At 33.2% G+C, this 19712-nt stretch overlaps 1 protein-coding gene and 2 long non-coding RNA genes across 5 annotated transcripts in view; 2 read left to right on the forward strand and 1 right to left on the reverse strand.

Annotated features, from left to right (window-relative positions):
- LOC125059681 (atrial natriuretic peptide-converting enzyme) overlaps positions 1 to 19712 on the forward strand; it is a 105153-nt gene that overhangs the window by 18224 nt on the left and 67217 nt on the right. The gene's annotated exons all lie outside the window — the stretch shown is intronic.
- LOC125059682 lies at positions 7830 to 15323 on the reverse strand. 2 transcript variants are annotated; one of them, XR_007118709.1, is made up of 2 exons: positions 15005 to 15323; positions 7830 to 7859 (listed from the first exon to the last, which is right to left on the reverse strand). It is a non-coding gene; the product is annotated as an uncharacterized LOC125059682 (long non-coding RNA). The 2 variants fall into 2 exon arrangements; XR_007118708.1 differs by having other exon boundaries at positions 14996 to 15323.
- On the forward strand, positions 15829 to 17174 carry LOC125059683. Of its 2 annotated transcripts, none has more exons than XR_007118710.1 (2): positions 15829 to 16039; positions 17145 to 17174. It is a non-coding gene; the product is annotated as an uncharacterized LOC125059683 (long non-coding RNA). The 2 variants fall into 2 exon arrangements; XR_007118711.1 differs by having other exon boundaries at positions 15829 to 16030.

Raw genomic sequence — 19712 nt, forward strand, 5'->3', positions numbered from 1 at the left:
TGTGCCAGACGCGATTTTAAGTTTTATTTTTATGAAAATTTCAAAGCATTTTAGAATGTCTGTAATTTTAATATTATGTTATTTAAATATAAGGAAAACTGAAAATGAATTTGCCAGACATTAATTCGGTTGTTAAGTCTTGAATTAAAATGATAAAGTTTTGCAGTATGATGAAGCATTGCATTTTAAGAAGCGTAATTTTTGATTTTTCCTTTTTAAATACGTCTACCTGACATACTTTTTTTATTGCCAGACATTTTTCACGTTGCTAACTATGTGCCAGACGCGATTTTAAGTTTTATTTTTATGAAAATTTCAAAGCATTTTAGAATGTCTGTAATTTTAATATTATGTTATTTAAATATAAGGAAAACTGAAAATGAATTTGCCAGACATTAATTCGGTTGTTAAGTCTTGAATTAAAATGATAAAGTTTTGCAGTATGATGAAGCATTGCATTTTAAGAAGCGTAATTTTTGATTTTTCCTTTTTAAATACGTCTACCTGACATACTTTTTTTATTGCCAGACATTTTTCACGTTGCTAACTATGTGCCAGACGCGATTTTAAGTTTTATTTTTATGAAAATTTCAAAGCATTTTAGAATGTCTGTAATTTTAATATTATGTTATTTAAATATAAGGAAAACTGAAAATGAATTTGCCAGACATTAATTCGGTTGTTAAGTCTTGAATTAAAATGATAAAGTTTTGCAGTATGATGAAGCATTGCATTTTAAGAAGCGTAATTTTTGATTTTTCCTTTTTAAATACGTCTACCTGACATACTTTTTTTATTGCCAGACATTTTTCACGTTGCTAACTATGTGCCAGACGCGATTTTAAGTTTTATTTTTATGAAAATTTCAAAGCATTTTAGAATGTCTGTAATTTTAATATTATGTTATTTAAATATAAGGAAAACTGAAAATGAATTTGCCAGACATTAATTCGGTTGTTAAGTCTTGAATTAAAATGATAAAGTTTTGCAGTATGATGAAGCATTGCATTTTAAGAAGCGTAATTTTTGATTTTTCCTTTTTAAATACGTCTACCTGACATACTTTTTTTATTGCCAGACATTTTTCACGTTGCTAACTATGTGCCAGACGCGATTTTAAGTTTTATTTTTATGAAAATTTCAAAGCATTTTAGAATGTCTGTAATTTTAATATTATGTTATTTAAATATAAGGAAAACTGAAAATGAATTTGCCAGACATTAATTCGGTTGTTAAGTCTTGAATTAAAATGATAAAGTTTTGCAGTATGATGAAGCATTGCATTTTAAGAAGCGTAATTTTTGATTTTTCCTTTTTAAATACGTCTACCTGACATACTTTTTTTATTGCCAGACATTTTTCAAGTTGCTAACTATGTGCCAGACGCGATTTTAAGTTTTATTTTTATGAAAATTTCAAAGCATTTTAGAATGTCTGTAATTTTAATATTATGTTATTTAAATATAAGGAAAACTGAAAATGAATTTGCCAGACATTAATTCGATTGTTAAGTCTTAAATCGCGTCTGGCACATAGTTAGCAACGTGAAAAATGTCTGGCAATAAAAAAAGTATGTCAGGTAGACGTATTTAAAAAGGAAAAATCAAAAATTACGCTTCTTAAAATGCAATGCTTCATCATACTGCAATCTTTATCATTTTAATTCAAGACTTAACAACCGAATTAATGTCTGGCAAATTCATTTTCAGTTTTCCTTATATTTAAATAACATAATATTAAAATTACAGACATTCTAAAATGCTTTGAAATTTTTATAAAAATAAAACTTAAAATCGCGTCTGGCACATAGTTAGCAACGTGAAAAATTTCTGGCAATAAAAAAAGTATGTCAGGTAGACGTATTTAAAAAGGAAAAATCAAAAATTACGCTTCTTAAAATGCAATGCTTCATCATACTGCAAAACTTTATCATTTTAATTCAAGACTTAACAACCGAATTAATGTCTGGCAAATTCATTTTCAGTTTTCCTTATATTTAAATATCATAATATTAAAATTACAGACATTCTAAAATGCTTTGAAATTTTTATAAAAATAAAACTTAAAATCGCGTCTGGCACATAGTTAGCAACGTGAAAAATGTCTGGCAATAAAAAAAGTATGTCAGGTAGACGTATTTAAAAAGGAAAAATCAAAAATTACGCTTCTTAAAATGCAATGCTTCATCATACTGCAAAACTTTATCATTTTAATTCAAGACTTAACAACCGAATTAATGTCTGGCAAATTCATTTTCAGTTTTCCTTATATTTAAATAACATAATATTAAAATTACAGACATTCTAAAATGCTTTGAAATTTTCATAAAAATAAAACTTAAAATCGCGTCTGGCACATAGTTAGCAACGTGAAAAATGTCTGGCAAAAAAAAAAGTATGTCAGGTAGACGTATTTAAAAACGAAAAATTAAAAATTACGCTTCTTAAAATGCTTTTAAAATCCAGGATTATTACCTGGACAGATAGGATGCGCACTAATGAACGCAACCGCTACCGCCAGCCAGATTGCCCAGACTCTAACCGGAAGTGCAAGAAGGAAGACATATCACAAAATCAGCTGACCTGAAATTCTTTCTCGAAAACGTTGCTACCTCCCGTACTACTAGTTCCGGTACAACTTTTTAGATCTAGGCCTAAAATGTATGTTTTCTGTTGTTGTTTTTTCTAATAGCAGCCTTTAGTGCCTGACGTACGCCATTGACTTTTTGGGTCTAAGCCATGAAATGTTCATGTTCAATGTTCATGCACGCTGAAACAAAAACTGTCCTTGTATAGATGATGATGATCTATTATTTATGTGATGCAGCTGAAAAATCTAAAGCCTGCAAATACAGGGGTCTAGGCTGCGAATATGATTTTGTCCCATTCGGTCTCGAGACCCTTGGTTCGTGGGGTCCTAGCGCTATAAGGCTTTTTAAGGAAATATCCAAAAGGTTAGTCGACATCACAGGAGACCGAAGAGCTGGCAGCTACCTCGGAGAAATAATTAGTCTGGCTTTTCAAAGGGGGAACGCTGCCAGTATCTTCTGAACCTTGCCTAAATTTACTCCTTTTAATAATATATTTTAAGGTTAGTTATTGTTTTTATTGTTCTTTTTTTTGTATTTATAAGCTAGGTTAATTTTTTTTTTAAATACTAATCATACAATCAGTCTTTGCGACTTAAGTAGATACGTTGAGTGCTTCTTGAGGTTAAATTTAAAACATTAATAAATAATATAGAAGAACACGTATATTCTAGTATATTAAGCAATTTCTTTCAAAATCGTTAGAATAAACATGAGTTCGCACAGATCCTGTGAACCGTCATTATTATTCATTACACCCAAGAGACATCATAGGGTGCCTTATTGGACTGTCTGCGTCACTCGTGATTTATTACTGTACAAACCAACGATGAATGATCTTAAGTCAATATTGGTTATTTCACTAATATTAACGATTTATTTATTCAAAATCCGTGTTAAACTGATTTACACAAAACAAGTACGTATAATTTTAAAATAGGTCAGTTATTATTAGCGTATGAGAGATCCTCGATCGTACTAGCGAAATGAAACTCAATGAATGAAGCCGAGTTATAAATGTTCCGTTTTTTCATCTGACGTTAGAATTCAGATACAAAATATCATGCTGAACAAGCTCACAGTATTCTTCACCAGCTACAGTTACTAGTCATAGTAACTGTAGCTGGTGAAGAATACAATTAATACCCGCTGATAATGGGACTTACTAATACAGCTTTTTCCTTGATTTATACACTAAATATTAATCACTAAATACACACTTTATCATCATCTAATTTGTTATTTACTAACACACTTAATTATAAAAACAATAACTAACCTTAAAATATATTATTAAAAGGAGTCCCTTTAAAATAAATAAATATTTATTGTAATCTAAATTTGAAGCTTCCATGTATGGTAGACGCCTAAAGCCGGGTCCACATTTGTAGCATTTCGGTGTATCGTATCTCCGTTGCGTGGCTTCGGCGCGTATCATGATCGTTAGTTTGGACGCAAAATGATACCCGTTTATGATACATGCCGTATCGGATACGGCCCGATCCGCACTAAGCGCGTATCTTGATACACCTTGTATCCGATACGCGAATCACGATCGGTGGTATGGACGTATTTTGATACTGTATCACGATACTGTATCGCGATACGATACTTGATACACCCCGAACCATCCTGTGTCGGTTTTTTCGCGATCATCAAAGGGAATACACAACATCAATGGGTGATATGCGAGTGAAATTTTTGTATTTTCCGCTGGTATGCTGCAATTTTAAATCTCGCATCAATGGTATTCCACCATGTTTGTTTCGGTTTCTAAACACTTCCAGCGCCGTCTACGTCTGGATTTAACTTTTTTTGAAATACTATTAATGATAATATAACAGGCGCTAGTCACCGCCAAACTGTGAGCAATTGCTGACATGGCTAAACCGTTTGGGAACGAAGACATGACTGAACCGTACGAGAAGGGAAAGGTGCACTGAAATACACGCGCATCAGAAAAAGATACATCGGAAGAAAAGTGAAGCGTCTATATTTGAAAAGTTAAAGCCGATACACTGTCATGATACAGCATTTGATAAGTATGGACGCGCTTTTTACAAGATACGCCTTAAAAATACGACATGGACAAAATGAGCGTCCATATTTATGATACAAATACTAGATACGATACGACTGATCGTGATACGTCAACATGCTACAAATGTGGACCCGGCTTTAAGCCGGGTCCACATTTGTAGCATTTCGGTGTATCGTATCTCCGTTGCGTGGCTTCGGCGCGTATCATGATCGTTAGTTTGGACGCAAAATGATACCCGTTTATGATACATGCCGTATCGGATACGGCCCGATCCGCACTAAGCGCGTATCTTGATACACCTCGTATCCGATACGCGTATCATGATCGGTGGTATGGACGTATTTTGATACTGTATCACGATACTGTATCGCGATACGATACTTGATACACCCCGAACCATCCTGTGTCGGTTTTTTCGCGATCATCAAAGGGAATACACAACATCAATGGGTGATATGCGAGTGAAATTTTTGTATTTTCCGCTGGTATGCTGAAATTTTAAATCTCGCATCAATGGTATTCCACCATGTTTGTTTCGGTTTCTAAAAACTTCCAGCGCCGTCTACGTCTGGATTTAGCTTTTTTTGAAATACTATTAATGATAATATAACAGGCGCTAGTCACCGCCAAACTGTGAGCAATTGCTGACATGGCTAAACCGTTTGGGAACGAAGACATGACTGAACCGTACGAGAAGGGAAAGGTGCACTGAAAGACACGCGCATCAGGATACATCGGAAGAAAAGTGAAGCGTCTATATTTGTAAAGTTAAAGCCGATACACTGACATGATACAGCATTTGATAAGTATGGACGCGTTTTTTACAAGATACGCCTTAAAAATACGACGTGGACAAAATGAGCGTCCATATTTATGATACAAATACTAGATACGATACGACTGATCGTGATACGTCAACATGCTACAAATGTGGACCCGGCTTTAGTGTACGTCCACACTGCGAGTCTAGCGCGGTCGCGACGACGGGCGCGAAGTATCAAACATATGAAACGCGCCTTTACGTCCACATTGTAGTGACTGAGGCGGAAGCCTAGCGCGGCGGGACCGAGCGAGACAGCGGGCGTAGTTTTCAATTGCTCCTATCCGCGCGTTCTGCCCTGCGATTCTGTAACTCACTGTTAATCCGTGAGTCCACTACGCAGTAACAGCGCTCCCTTCGTCACTGACGTAATTTTTGGAATCTCATGGTATTCTGTTAAGAAATTTTACATTACGTCTTGATAAGTGGAGGCAGGTAACCTAGTAAGTTGTTGTCTATTAATATCGTGACAATTGACTCATTTTATTTTATAAAAAGAGTAAATTGTCAAAATTTTCATCATACATAAACAAAATATTTTTAATAAAACAAAATAGAGAACAAAATGGTCGACGTTTGAAATAAAATTAATAATATTAAAAAAAAGATAAACTGCCCTGCGATTCTGTAACTCGCTTCACACACTCTCAGCGCTGAGTTTTGCTGTCAAATCGTTCGTTTCGGTGTCATGTTACAATTTGGTATTCTGTTAAACAATAACCGCGACAAAAGCGCCGCTCAAATAAGATTGTTCACATTTGGAACTAAAATTTGGCACTGCTACACTTACGCTCCAAAATTGTTGGTATTTGGTATTCTGATACATACCATTTGACATCTCATCTCATTTAAATGTACATTTTGTACGTCAAATTAAAAGTTGCTCTTCCCTCGCTGAAATCGTCATTTACCAGTGAGTTAGCCATTTTTAGCGAAGTTAAAACTTGTTTTATGTGAAAATATTCTAACATAGGACAATCTATATGTATCTTGGGGTAAGTTTATAAAATAATATTTATCAATACAGCATTATTTTACGAAAAAAATTATATATATAAACATTAAGCTTCGTGAAATTGAACTTTGTTATTGTTACAGAAGGCCCGTTTCCACTTTTAAAGTTTAAACCTCTATTTCAAGAAATAAATGATGTAATCCATTAAAAAATACTTAATATAATATCTATAGATGGCGAAGAAAATGTAGGCACGAAACGACCAATTGGCTTCTCGGCGTTGGTTATTATCGCTTTTTTCCAATACTCAAGAAATTATATGGTATTGACGAAACCTAGAACATATGCTGCTGAGATGAACGAAGAGTCTAGTAAATACTAAATAGATGATCTAAGGTAAACATTTTGATTACTTTAGCATTAAAAATATAATTTTTATCCAAGAACCAATTTTTCGATGCAGTCTTGATCATGTCTTGTCTCCAGCAGAGATAAGTCGAACAAAAAACGATAAATAAGATAGGTAAATATTGTAATATATTTGTATTTTTCTACTATACTAAAATTATAAATCTAATAATTTCAGAGATCCCCAAATGTTCAAAATTCCTGATAGAAAAATACATTCTGCCTTTGAAGAAGAAGAATATTACATGTGTATCATACAACAAGGCCCCTGGATATAAAAAGACACAATAGTGCAGACATTTTCAAATTATTGAATTTCGACTATCCTTCAATTTATAATAAATGATAACACAGTACAATTTCGGTTCCTATATTTTTATAAAATATATTGATATAACATTAAGGTTTTGGATAAAAACATTATTCTGCTTTACACAAGTATGAAATACCATCATTACATACATGATGGTTTAAGTACTTATTAAGCTTTTTTAAATTTATCGTTCATAACTATTACTTTTTACAAACTAATTAGAAAATATATTAAAATAAATATATTTATCTACAAAATAAAGTAGATGTTATTGATTAGCTCTATGTGAGGCTGTGTTTTAATTAGTTTTTATTATACTTAAGTTTGTTTTACTGAAAGTTATTTTGTAGTGTGTTAAAAGTTTACTATAATCATTAAATTAAATGTTTAAAGTTATTATATTGTTCTTTTATTCACCTATAAAGTAACATGGCTTATATATTTTTCATTTCGGCTTAGCTATGTATTTAACTCGGTTACTACGTTTTCTATAGGCAGTCATTAAATAAGTGGTAGATTTAATTAATCATTTTATTAATATAATATTATTAGATACAAAAAAAAATATTATGAAGTACACAATTATCTTAAACACGGTAATACAATTTTTCATATAAAAATCATAGTTGTCCAAACTGCATTCAAAATAGATTAGTGGTCTCGGTTTAATATCTCTTCTTAACATTTCAATAATTGGTCATTTTCTTCCTCATTCTTGACAACTACCACTGATGGCTGTAATACAATGATTATCTGTTAAAATTGTAAATAGGAAAATGTGGTAGGTCACTGTACTGACACAATAATATTGCATAGCAATTTAATTATTGTAAAGTTAAGGTAAATAATAAAAAAACTTGCATAAAACACACAAAAACTTATATATGGGATATCTTTGTATTTCTAAGTAAAGTATCTTAAAAACATGTTTGATAATATTATAACTAAGCCAAATATTATTAAAAGTTTTATGGTAACAAGGCTTAGTAATTTCGCACAGTATTTGATTCAGTACTATGAATAAAAAAAATCTTGAGCAAACCTATATTTAGACTCAAAAATCCAAATCCAAGTATGTACTTTAAAAACAATTATTTATTAATGAAACAAATCCAAGACCCATAAAGGGTATGTTTAGTTTTAAAGTGTAGTCAGCAGCAATAACTATCTTTTGATTGCTTCATTAAATAAGTTATGGCAATGTTGTTTCCAACATTTAAAATTAACGTTGATCACTTGAAATGGTATGAATTTGAGCAATTGAAAGCTTATATATTTGATCCAACATACCTAACATGATTATTTATACTTGTATTCTGAAATCTGAACAATTAAATTAAATTCAACTTGATCAGTTAAAATTAATACTTCTTATATTTCATGAATGGAATTTGAAGTTAGGAAACCTAAAAATATTTTTTTATTTGACATTTTTAACCAACAATTTCATTATTCTTTACAATGTCGCTTCGATTTAACCTATTACATTTGACTTCAAATTTGCCATCAAACAAACAAACTTTGTTAACTGTTTAAAACTATACTTTAAACCCAAAAACTTTATTAAAAGAAAAAACACAACAACAATAATTTTGATAATCACTAACGTCAAATCTGATTTTTCTTTTTAATTTTCTTATCTAACCTCATTTTACAAAAAGTGGTTTCATAAAAATTCATAAAAAGAGGTTGTTACGTCAATATTACTAGTTAAATGAATATAACCAGATTTGAAGCTTTTTACATTAAACATGCCGCGGCCCAAGGACTATATGGGTCCTTTAACCGTGGAAGATACAAACATCTGAACCTTAACTTAAATAGAGTGAGAATCTACAAAACAAGACTATGAACTATAATTTAATTAAGGCTCTGAAGCAGCTAGAGGCAGAGGGCACAGTTTAGTAACTGGTCTCTTAAATACACGATCCTTAAATTTTAAGGAGACTACACGCGTTACACCGTCTGCTCCCGGATGCTTCGCTACAATTCGTCCCAAAAGCCATTTACCTGGAGGTAAACGATCATCTTTCACTAAAACAACCGTACCAACATTTATATCGGGGTGATTCTGGGACCATTTGTATCTATGTTGCAACATAGTAAGATACTCAGATTGCCAACGTCGCCACAGACTTTGTACCATACGTTGCACCTTTATCCATCGGTTTAAATAGTCAGGTCGAGTATCTACGAAACTTTCTTCAGGGATAGTAACCGGTGCATCGCCTATCAAAAAATGACCAGGAGTCAACGGGAGTTCATCATCGGCAGAACTAATCGACGTAAGAGGCCGAGAGTTGACACAAGCCTCTACCTGTGTGATCAGAGTGCAAAACTCTTCGAATGTTAAGCAGGATTCGCCTATGACGCGTTTCAGATGTCCTTTTACGGACTTAACTCCTGCCTCCCACAATCCTCCAAAGTGAGGGGCACCAGGGGGGATAAAATGCCATGTTGTGCTGTCGTTAGCTAACAGTTGAGCGATTTCGTCAACGACAGTTGATTTACTGTTTTTGAACGCGAGGTCTAATTCTTTGGACGCGCCTATGAAATTAGTCCCACAATCACTCCAGATGTCTTTACAATGCCCACGTCGAGAAGTAAAACGTTTGAAGGCTGCTAAAAACGCAGCACTGGATAGTGAACTAACCAGCTCAAGGTGAATAGCCTTTGTAACCATACACAAAAACACACTTATGTAAGCTTTACAAGTTTTTGTGCATCTACCAGAGTACAGTTTCAGCGTAAATGGACCACAAAAGTCTACGCCGCTGGTCAAAAATGGGCGTGACGGATTGACTCTGCACTGTGGTAAATTACCCATTAACGGAGTCATAGGTCGTGCAATTTGGGTAAAACAAGGTTTACATAATCTTAAAATCTTTTTTACCAAGTTTTTTGCTCGGAGAATCCAATATTTTTTATGGACAACATTTAATGTGAGCGAATTTCTACCATGTAGTGTTCTCAAATGAGCATCAATTACAATCAACTTTGCTAAGTTACATTTGTGATGTAAGATTATAGGAGACTTCATATCAGGTGGTATTTGAGCATTTACAAGACGTCCACCGACTCTAATAATTTTCTCATTGTCTAGGATCGGATTTAAAGGTAAAAGTTTACTATTTTTTGGGATAGGTTTGCTCTGTGATAAGAATCCTATTTCACTTTCAAAGTAAACAGACTGTGACATTCGAATGCAAGTTTTTAATGCATTTTTAATTTCATCAGTAGTGAGATATGTCAGTTTTATGTTATCGTTTCTTTTGAGAACCTTATCTTTACATAGCCGCAAAAATCGAAAGCAATAGGCTGTCACACGTATAAGTCTAAGTAGATTTGAGTATCTATTGAGGTACATAGTACATTCATTGGGTTCAGAGGTGCATAAATAACTAACTTTTGCTCTCGGTTTTGCTTCGAGTGTGGTTGTAGGTATAGTGAATTTAGGGTAACAAATCTCAACAGACTCGCGAAGAAAGGCTGGACCTTCCCACCATAGTTGTGACTGCATCAGCTCGCCAGGACTGATACCGCGTGAGGCGCAGTCCGCGGGGTTATCCGCAGACTTAATATGATGCCATTGACTACTATTCGTAACATTCAAGATTTCGGTAGTGCGATTACCAATGAATGGCTTCCAAGTATTTGGAGTTTTACGCAACCAAGCCAAAACTATTGTGGAATCTGTCCAAGCAAATACACAATTATCATCAATATTTAGACTAGATTTGACATACAGTATCAATTTAGACAATAGGACTGCTCCACAAAGTTCAAGACGTGGCAATGAGATCTGTTTAACAGGAGCGACTTTTGTTTTGGCTGCGACCAGACTTACTTTTATCTCATTGTCCGTGATGACTCTGATGTAAATAACCGCAGCGTAGGCGGCGCAAGAGGCGTCACAATAACCGTGCAATTCAATTTTTACATTATTTGCAATCCCTAACCAACGTGGAAGCTGAATGGCTTGCATGTGTTCAAAATTAGTCAGGTAATTCTGCCATTCAGTTTTCAGGTCTTCTGGAAGTTCAGAGTCCCAGTCCAGGCCGGCTAGCCACAACTTCTGCATAAACATTTTTAACATAACTAAGCAAGGTGCTAGCCAACCCAGAGGGTCAAATGTTTTTGCTATCGCAGATAGCACACTTCGTTTTGTAACAACATCGTTGTCATGAGGTAAATTAACTACCAGTTCAAATATATCACTTTGTGGTTTCCAGGCTATGCCCAAAGCTTTCACCGAATCATCCATTTTAATATTCACTGAACTTTTTAATGCCTTTTTCGAATCGGGAATTTCATTTAAAACAGTTTCACTATTAGACGACCACTTATGTAGAAGAAAACCGCCACGTTTAAACAGTTCAGTTAAGCGACGTTGAAGCCGTTGAGTGTCTTCTTCTGTAGATGAGCCCGTCATCAAATCGTCCATATAGAGATCAGTTTTTAGAAGCTCAGCTTCAGGAAACTCTTCACGTTCGTCTTCTGCAAGTTGATGAAGTGTCCTTATGGCAAGATATGGAGCGCATGAACTGCCATATGTGACGGTAAGTAACCGATATTCTCTAATCGGATCTTCCGATGACTCGCGCCACAAGATTCTCTGGTAATCAGTGTCTTGCTTTGAGATAAGTATCTGTCGGTACATTTGTTGTATATCAGCTACTATGCAGTACTTATGTTGTCTCCACCGTGTTACTAATTCTCGTATATCTTGTTGCAGCGGTGGGCCGATGAGTAGCTCATCGTTAAGTGAGTTTCCGTCTACAGGTTTAGCGCTACCGTCAAAAACTACGCGCAACTTTGTAGTGAGGCTCGAAGCACGCAGAATAGCATGATGTGGTAGGTGATAAGCTCTATTCTTCTTTTCTGTTTCAGGGACGACCTCCATGTGACCGAGTGACTCATATTGCCTCATGAACTTGCAGTATTCTTCGTGAAACTCGGGTCTTCGCTTAAACTTATTCTCCATCTGAAGTAAACGCTTCAAAGCAAGTTGTCTGGAGTTGCCTAAATTTGGAGCGTCTTCGTCCTTGAAGGGTAGTCTAACCTCATATCGACCGTCAGTGTTTCGAGTGTGAGTTTTCTTAAAATGCTCTTCACACTGCATTTCAGGTTTTGACAGATGCTTCACGTTTGGTGAATATTCATTGATCTCCCAAAACTGACGTAGCAACTGATCAACTTCGAATTGTGTGTGCATAACAACTACATTGTGTGACTGATGGCCAGATTGCGCAACTTCGCCGCTTACTAGCCATCCCAATCTTGAGTTCAAAGCGACCAGAGACTCATTGCGTTTTATTATTCCGTCAAGAATAATATGCGCATATACAACTGCACCTAATAGCACGTCGATAGATCCTGGCTTGTGAAAGTGTGGATCCGCAAGATCCGAAATCTCAGAAGAAGGCCAGGTATCTGGTGGTAGCTCTTGTGATGGTAATCTCGAATTTATTCGTCTAAGGACGTACGCCTTAGCTGTGATCATGTGTGATGGATTTCTAATAGCATGAAAGTTCAACGTAACTTGTGACTTGGTTGTCAGCGGTATAGATGATATGCCAGTGATTTTTCCGCTGATTGAAGTGCGCTCGAGATTAAGCAGTTGAGCTGCCGCTTCAGTAACAAAGTTTGATTGCGAGCACGGATCAATCAGTGCTCTCAAGACTATAGTGTCGCCGTTCCTCGACTTAACTGCAATTCGTGCAGTTGCCAATATTACTTCTTCACTGTCGTTGTCAACCTCAGCTTTATAAGTGACGGTTGATGTGGTTTGGCTTGTTTCAGGTGTACTGGATGTTGCATCGCTTTCTGGCACTGATGTGGTCTTGTTAGGGTTTGTGAAGTGCAGCAGAGTGTGATGTCGTCGACTACATTTTCTACAATTGGTGCTCTGCCTACACGCATTAACGGAGTGACCCTTTACAAGGCAATTAAAACAAATGCCATTCTTCTTAATAAAATCGTGACGTTGAGGAACACCTAATGCGGCGAATTCTTTACAATAACAAATATAATGGTTTTGTGAGCAATAAGTGCATTCGCTGCTTACTTCTGTGACAAATGATTTCATATTTGTGGGTTTTTGGGTTGTATAATTGTTAACTAAGTCCTTTTTCTGCGGTTGGTCTTTTTTGTGAGTAACATTTACCATTTCCATAGAACGAAAACGATTTTCTAAAAATAATGATAAAGTGGTAAATGTTGTTATGTCTTGAGATGATCCAAGTGACTGTTCCCATTGTTTGTGAGTTTCTAAGTCCAATTTGGATACAACTAAATGTACGATGATTGCATCCCATGTGGAGGTATCCACGCCGAGATTATCAAGAGAATTCAAACATTCCTTCGTAGTATCTAAAATTTCCTTTAAGCTTTTAAAACATTCTGTGTTCATCTTCTTTTGATTTAAAAGGCGGCTAATTATTGTAGTGACAATCATACGTTTGTTATTGTATCTACTCTCAAGTGTGCTCCAAGCCTTATCGTAATTAGCCTCCGTGAGTGCAAAATGTTTTAGAAGTTGTTCGGCCTCTCCCGATAAACTAGTTTTTAAATAATGATGTTTTTCAATTGTTGTTAGATGCACGTTGTCATGTACGAGAGCCTTAAACAAATCTTTAAAACTTGTCCAGTCGTTATAATTACCGGCGAACTTTGGAATCGATAAAGGAGGTAATTTAGCTCTAATCGGGGTGGTCTCGCCATCATTTGTTCTTAACAAACTCTGCGTAGATTGACCTTGACTTTTCGAAAATTCCAACAAATAATCCTTTAAAAATCCCTTAAATTCTAGGTATATGTCTTCAGTTGTCTCGTATAGACTTTCGGTATTGAATTGTAATTGCTCTAGTTCAGTTTTCGTAACAGTTGATTGAATCATCTCATATTGTGTTTGATACTTAGACCAATAACTTTCTAGTGTTTCTATGCGTGTTTGTATATAGCCAAGTGTGTATCTTGATTTAGATGTCTTTTTGGTATTGCTTTGTAATTTAAAAATACGTTCCGATAACGTTTTTTGTGATTCACATAGTTGAGCCATTGTTTAATTTTAATCACAAACGTTCCCGTAACGAAATTGTATTAGTCCAAATCAATTACGCACTGTTTAAATGTCCAAGTTTGTGAAATAGTTCATAAAGGTTAATGACCACACCGGTGCACGAAATCTAATATTTACAGTCGAAAGTTAATATTTACAGTCTAATCTTACCAACTCGCAGTAGTAAGAACTTAGCCTTTTACACAGTTGTTTTTAGCACTTATTTACACTTTCTAATCCGGTTCAAGAAGGACCAAACATGTTTAAAACTATACTTTAAACCCAAAAACTTTATTAAAAGAAAAAACACAACAACAATAATTTTGATAATCACTAACGTCAAATCTGATTTTTCTTTTTAATTTTCTTATCTAACCTCATTTTACAAAAAGTGGTTTCATAAAAATTCATAAAAAGAGGTTGTTACGTCAATATTACTAGTTAAATGAATATAACCAGATTTGAAGCTTTTTACATTAAACAGTAAAAAGCTACTTACTTGTTTTACTAGTCACTACTTATTCCTATTTATTTACTATGATAGTTATTATATTTCTAAAATAGTTTTAATAGAATTCAGTTTTTATGAGTGTTAGTAAAAACATAGGTAATATTGTTGTTGTGAGTTTGACCTCTGAATCACTTAAAAAGGTTGCAATAGTAGTTTCATGGCATCTAAAAAGTACCAACACTTGCACTTACACAAATGAATAAATATATAAACACTAATTTTTCTTCTTTATAGATAGGTAGGTACCCTTTTATTTTATAATTACTCAACAAAATATTATATGAAAACATTGGTATTAACCTTGGTTACCTTTAGTAACATTTTGAAAATTTAAAACACCTATCCATCCTGTTTACTTTGAATCCGTAGCCCATTTGCTGAGAGAATCACTTTTAGCGTGACATCATCTTTTATCTTTTTGTTAAGATAATATTCTTAAATTTTTTACAATATATCCAGATGTTAGGTATCCCTTGTTTCGTGCTGAAACATAATTAATATTTTTAAGTTTCTGTCGCTCATATACACCACGGCTGGTCAGTTGTCGGGTAAATACGAAATATAAACTCTTAATTGGAAGTTATAAACAAAATACGTAACTTACGATTGACTAATAAATAAACTCACTACTTACCTTTAAGCGGCCCCATTGCCAGATGGGTTTTAATAATTTTCCTCGCTATTCTATTATTTTCCATCAGATAAATCATTTTTGAGATATTTTCACGGTTTATCTTTTTTTTTAATATTTTTTTTAATTCAAACGTCGACCTTTTTGTTTTATTAAAAATATTTTGTTTATGTATGATGAAAATTTTGACAATTAACTCTTTTTATAAAATAAAATGAGTCAATTGTCACGTTATTAATAGACAACAACTCACTAGGTTACCTCCCTCCACTTATCAAGACGTAATGTAAAATTTATTAACAGAATACCATGAGATTCCAAAAATTACGTCAGTGACGAAGGGAGCGCTGTTACTGCGTAGTGGACTCACGGAATAACTATTATTTTATAAAAAGAGTTAATTGTCAAAATTTTCATCGTACATAAACAAAATATTTTTAATAAAACAAAATGGTCGACGTTTGAATTAAAAAAAATATTAAAAAAAAAGATAAACCGACAGAAACTTAAAAATATTAATTATGTTTCAGCACGAAACAAGGGATACCTAACATCTGGATATATTGTAATAAATTTAAGAATATTATCTTAACAAAAAGATAAAAGATGATGTCACGCTAAAAGTGATTCTCTCAGCAAATGGGCTACGGATTCAAAGTAAACAGGATGGATAGGTGTTTTAAATTTTCAAAATGTTACTAAAGGTAACCAAGGTTAATACCAATGTTTTCATATAATATTTTGTTGAGTAATTATAAAATAAAAGGGTACCTACCTATCTATAAAGAAGAAAAATTAGTGTTTATATATTTATTCATTTGTGTAAGTGCAAGTGTTGGTACTTTTTAGATGCCATGAAACTACTATTGCAACCTTTTTAAGTGATTCAGAGGTCAAACTCACAACAACAATATTACCTATGTTTTTACTAACACTCATAAAAACTGAATTCTATTAAAACTATTTTAGAAATATAATAACTATCATAGTAAATAAATAGGAATAAGTAGTGACTAGTAAAACAGTTAACAAAGTTTGTTTGTTTGATGGCAAATTTGAAGTCAAATGTAATAGGTTAAATCGAAGCGACATTGTAAAGAATAATGAAATTGTTGGTTAAAAATGTCAAATAAAAAAATATTTTTAGGTTTCCTAACTTCAAATTCCATTCATGAAATATAAGAAGTATTAATTTTAACTGATCAAGTTGAATTTAATTTAATTGTTCAGATTTCAGAATACAAGTATAAATAATCATGTTAGGTATGTTGGATCAAATATATAAGCTTTCAATTGCTCAAATTCATACCATTTCAAGTGATCAACGTTAATTTTAAATGTTGGAAACAACATTGCCATAACTTATTTAATGAAGCAATCAAAAGATAGTTATTGCTGCTGACTACACTTTAAAACTAAACATACCCTTTATGGGTCTTGGATTTGTTTCATTAATAAATAATTGTTTTTAAAGTACATACTTGGATTTGGATTTTTGAGTCTAAATATAGGTTTGCTCAAGATTTTTTTTATTCATAGTACTGAATCAAATACTGTGCGAAATTACTAAGCCTTGTTACCATAAAACTTTTAATAATATTTGGCTTAGTTATAATATTATCAAACATGTTTTTAAGATACTTTACTTAGAAATACAAAGATATCCCATATATAAGTTTTTGTGTGTTTTATGCAAGTTTTTTTATTATTTACCTTAACTTTACAATAATTAAATTGCTATGCAATATTATTGTGTCAGTACAGTGACCTACCACATTTTCCTATTTACAATTTTAACAGATAATCATTGTATTACAGCCATCAGTGGTAGTTGTCAAGAATGAGGAAGAAAATGACCAATTATTGAAATGTTAAGAAGAGATATTAAACCAAGACCACTAATCTATTTTGAATGCAGTTTGGACAACTATGATTTTTATATGAAAAATTGTATTACCGTGTTTAAGATAATTGTGTACTTCATAATATTTTTTTTTGTATCTAATAATATTATATTAATAAAATGATTAATTAAATCTACCACTTATTTAATGACTGCCTATAGAAAACGTAGTAACCGAGTTAAATACATAGCTAAGCCGAAATGAAAAATATATAAGCCATGTTACTTTATAGGTGAATAAAAGAACAATATAATAACTTTAAACATTTAATTTAATGATTATAGTAAACTTTTAACACACTACAAAATAACTTTCAGTAAAACAAACTTAAGTATAATAAAAACTAATTAAAACACAGCCTCACATAGAGCTAATCAATAACATCTACTTTATTTTGTAGATAAATATATTTATTTTAATATATTTTCTAATTAGTTTGTAAAAAGTAATAGTTATGAACGATAAATTTAAAAAAGCTTAATAAGTACTTAAACCATCATGTATGTAATGATGGTATTTCATACTTGTGTAAAGCAGAATAATGTTTTTATCCAAAACCTTAATGTTATATCAATATATTTTATAAAAATATAGGAACCGAAATTGTACTGTGTTATCATTTATTATAAATTGAAGGATAGTCGAAATTCAATAATTTGAAAATGTCTGCACTATTGTGTCTTTTTATATCCAGGGGCCTTGTTGTATGATACACATGTAATATTCTTCTTCTTCAAAGGCAGAATGTATTTTTCTATCAGGAATTTTGAACATTTGGGGATCTCTGAAATTATTAGATTTATAATTTTAGTATAGTAGAAAAATACAAATATATTACAATATTTACCTATCTTATTTATCGTTTTTTGTTCGACTTATCTCTGCTGGAGACAAGACATGATCAAGACTGCATCGAAAAATTGGTTCTTGGATAAAAATTATATTTTTAATGCTAAAGTAATCAAAATGTTTACCTTAGATCATCTATTTAGTATTTACTAGACTCTTCGTTCATCTCAGCAGCATATGTTCTAGGTTTCGTCAATACCATATAATTTCTTGAGTATTGGAAAAAAGCGATAATAACCAACGCCGAGAAACCAATTGGTCGTTTCGTGCCTACATTTTCTTCGCCATCTATAGATATTATATTAAGTATTTTTTAATGGATTACATCATTTATTTCTTGAAATAGAGGTTTAAACTTTAAAAGTGGAAACGGGCCTTCTGTAACAATAACAAAGTTCAATTTCACGAAGCTTAATGTTTATATATATAATTTTTTTCGTAAAATAATGCTGTATTGATAAATATTATTTTATAAACTTACCCCAAGATACATATAGATTGTCCTATGTTAGAATATTTTCACATAAAACAAGTTTTAACTTCGCTAAAAATGGCTAACTCACTGGTAAATGACGATTTCAGCGAGGGAAGAGCAACTTTTAATTTGTCAATTGTCGTACAAAATGTACATTTAAGTGAGATGAGATGTCAAATGGTATGTATCAGAATACCAAATACCAACAATTTTGGAGCGTAAGTGTAGCAGTGCCAAATTTTAGTTCCAAATGTTAACAATCTCATTTGAGCGGCGCTTTTGTCGCGGTTATTGTTTAACAGAATACCAAATTGTAACATGACACCGAAACGAACGATTTGACAGCAAAAATCAGCGCTGAGGGTGTGTGAAGTGAGTTACAGAATCGCAGGGCTGGCCACACTACGGGCCTAATCTGCGAGCGACCCAAGGCGCGGGTGCGGGGGTAACAAACTAGTTCGGTCTTGTCGCTCGAAAATAAAAAATACTGAAATGTTTATAAGTGCCATTCAATCTAAACCACTTATATGACAGAGCTAACATCCACACCACATTAATTGTACAATAATAAAAAACGTATGGAGTGAAATAAAAGAACAATTTCCTGGAAGCAAAGGTAAGTTTAATATAATACATATATTATATTAAATTCACCAGATATTCCTCTGTTTTTATTTATTTCGTGCACACCATCTCTAGTGTTCAACACCTCCCATCCCAGGATCGAATTGTCTAGTAAAAATAGCAAATCCTCGTCCATAGTTTGCAACACCTGAAATACGTTGAAGCGCTTCAAGAACTCGTGCATCACAGTGGCCATCGCACGACCCGCTCGCCGCGCCCGCCTAAGTCACCGCGCATTCAGTATGGACGCACTGTTAGAGTTTTGGTGATCGATCAGTCAGTAAGTGAGTGACAAATTTAAGGAATTTGATTTGTTATAATTCATAAACTACCGGTTGAAATTAAATGAAATATGAAATATACAGTGTCTATGCAATTCCTGCTTGAAAATTCTGACTTAAAATTAAAAATTTATTCTTCTAATTTTATCTACAATGAAGTTATGAGGGTCCAGGACCTAAACTGCTTTGAGAAAGGGATTGGTACGGCTTGCCGTTTTTTTTGTTCGACTTGGTGAGCCTCCAAATTCTTAAA

Source organism: Pieris napi, chromosome 20 (assembly GCF_905475465.1).
Source record: "Pieris napi chromosome 20, ilPieNapi1.2, whole genome shotgun sequence".
NCBI lineage: Eukaryota > Metazoa > Arthropoda > Insecta > Lepidoptera > Pieridae > Pieris > Pieris napi.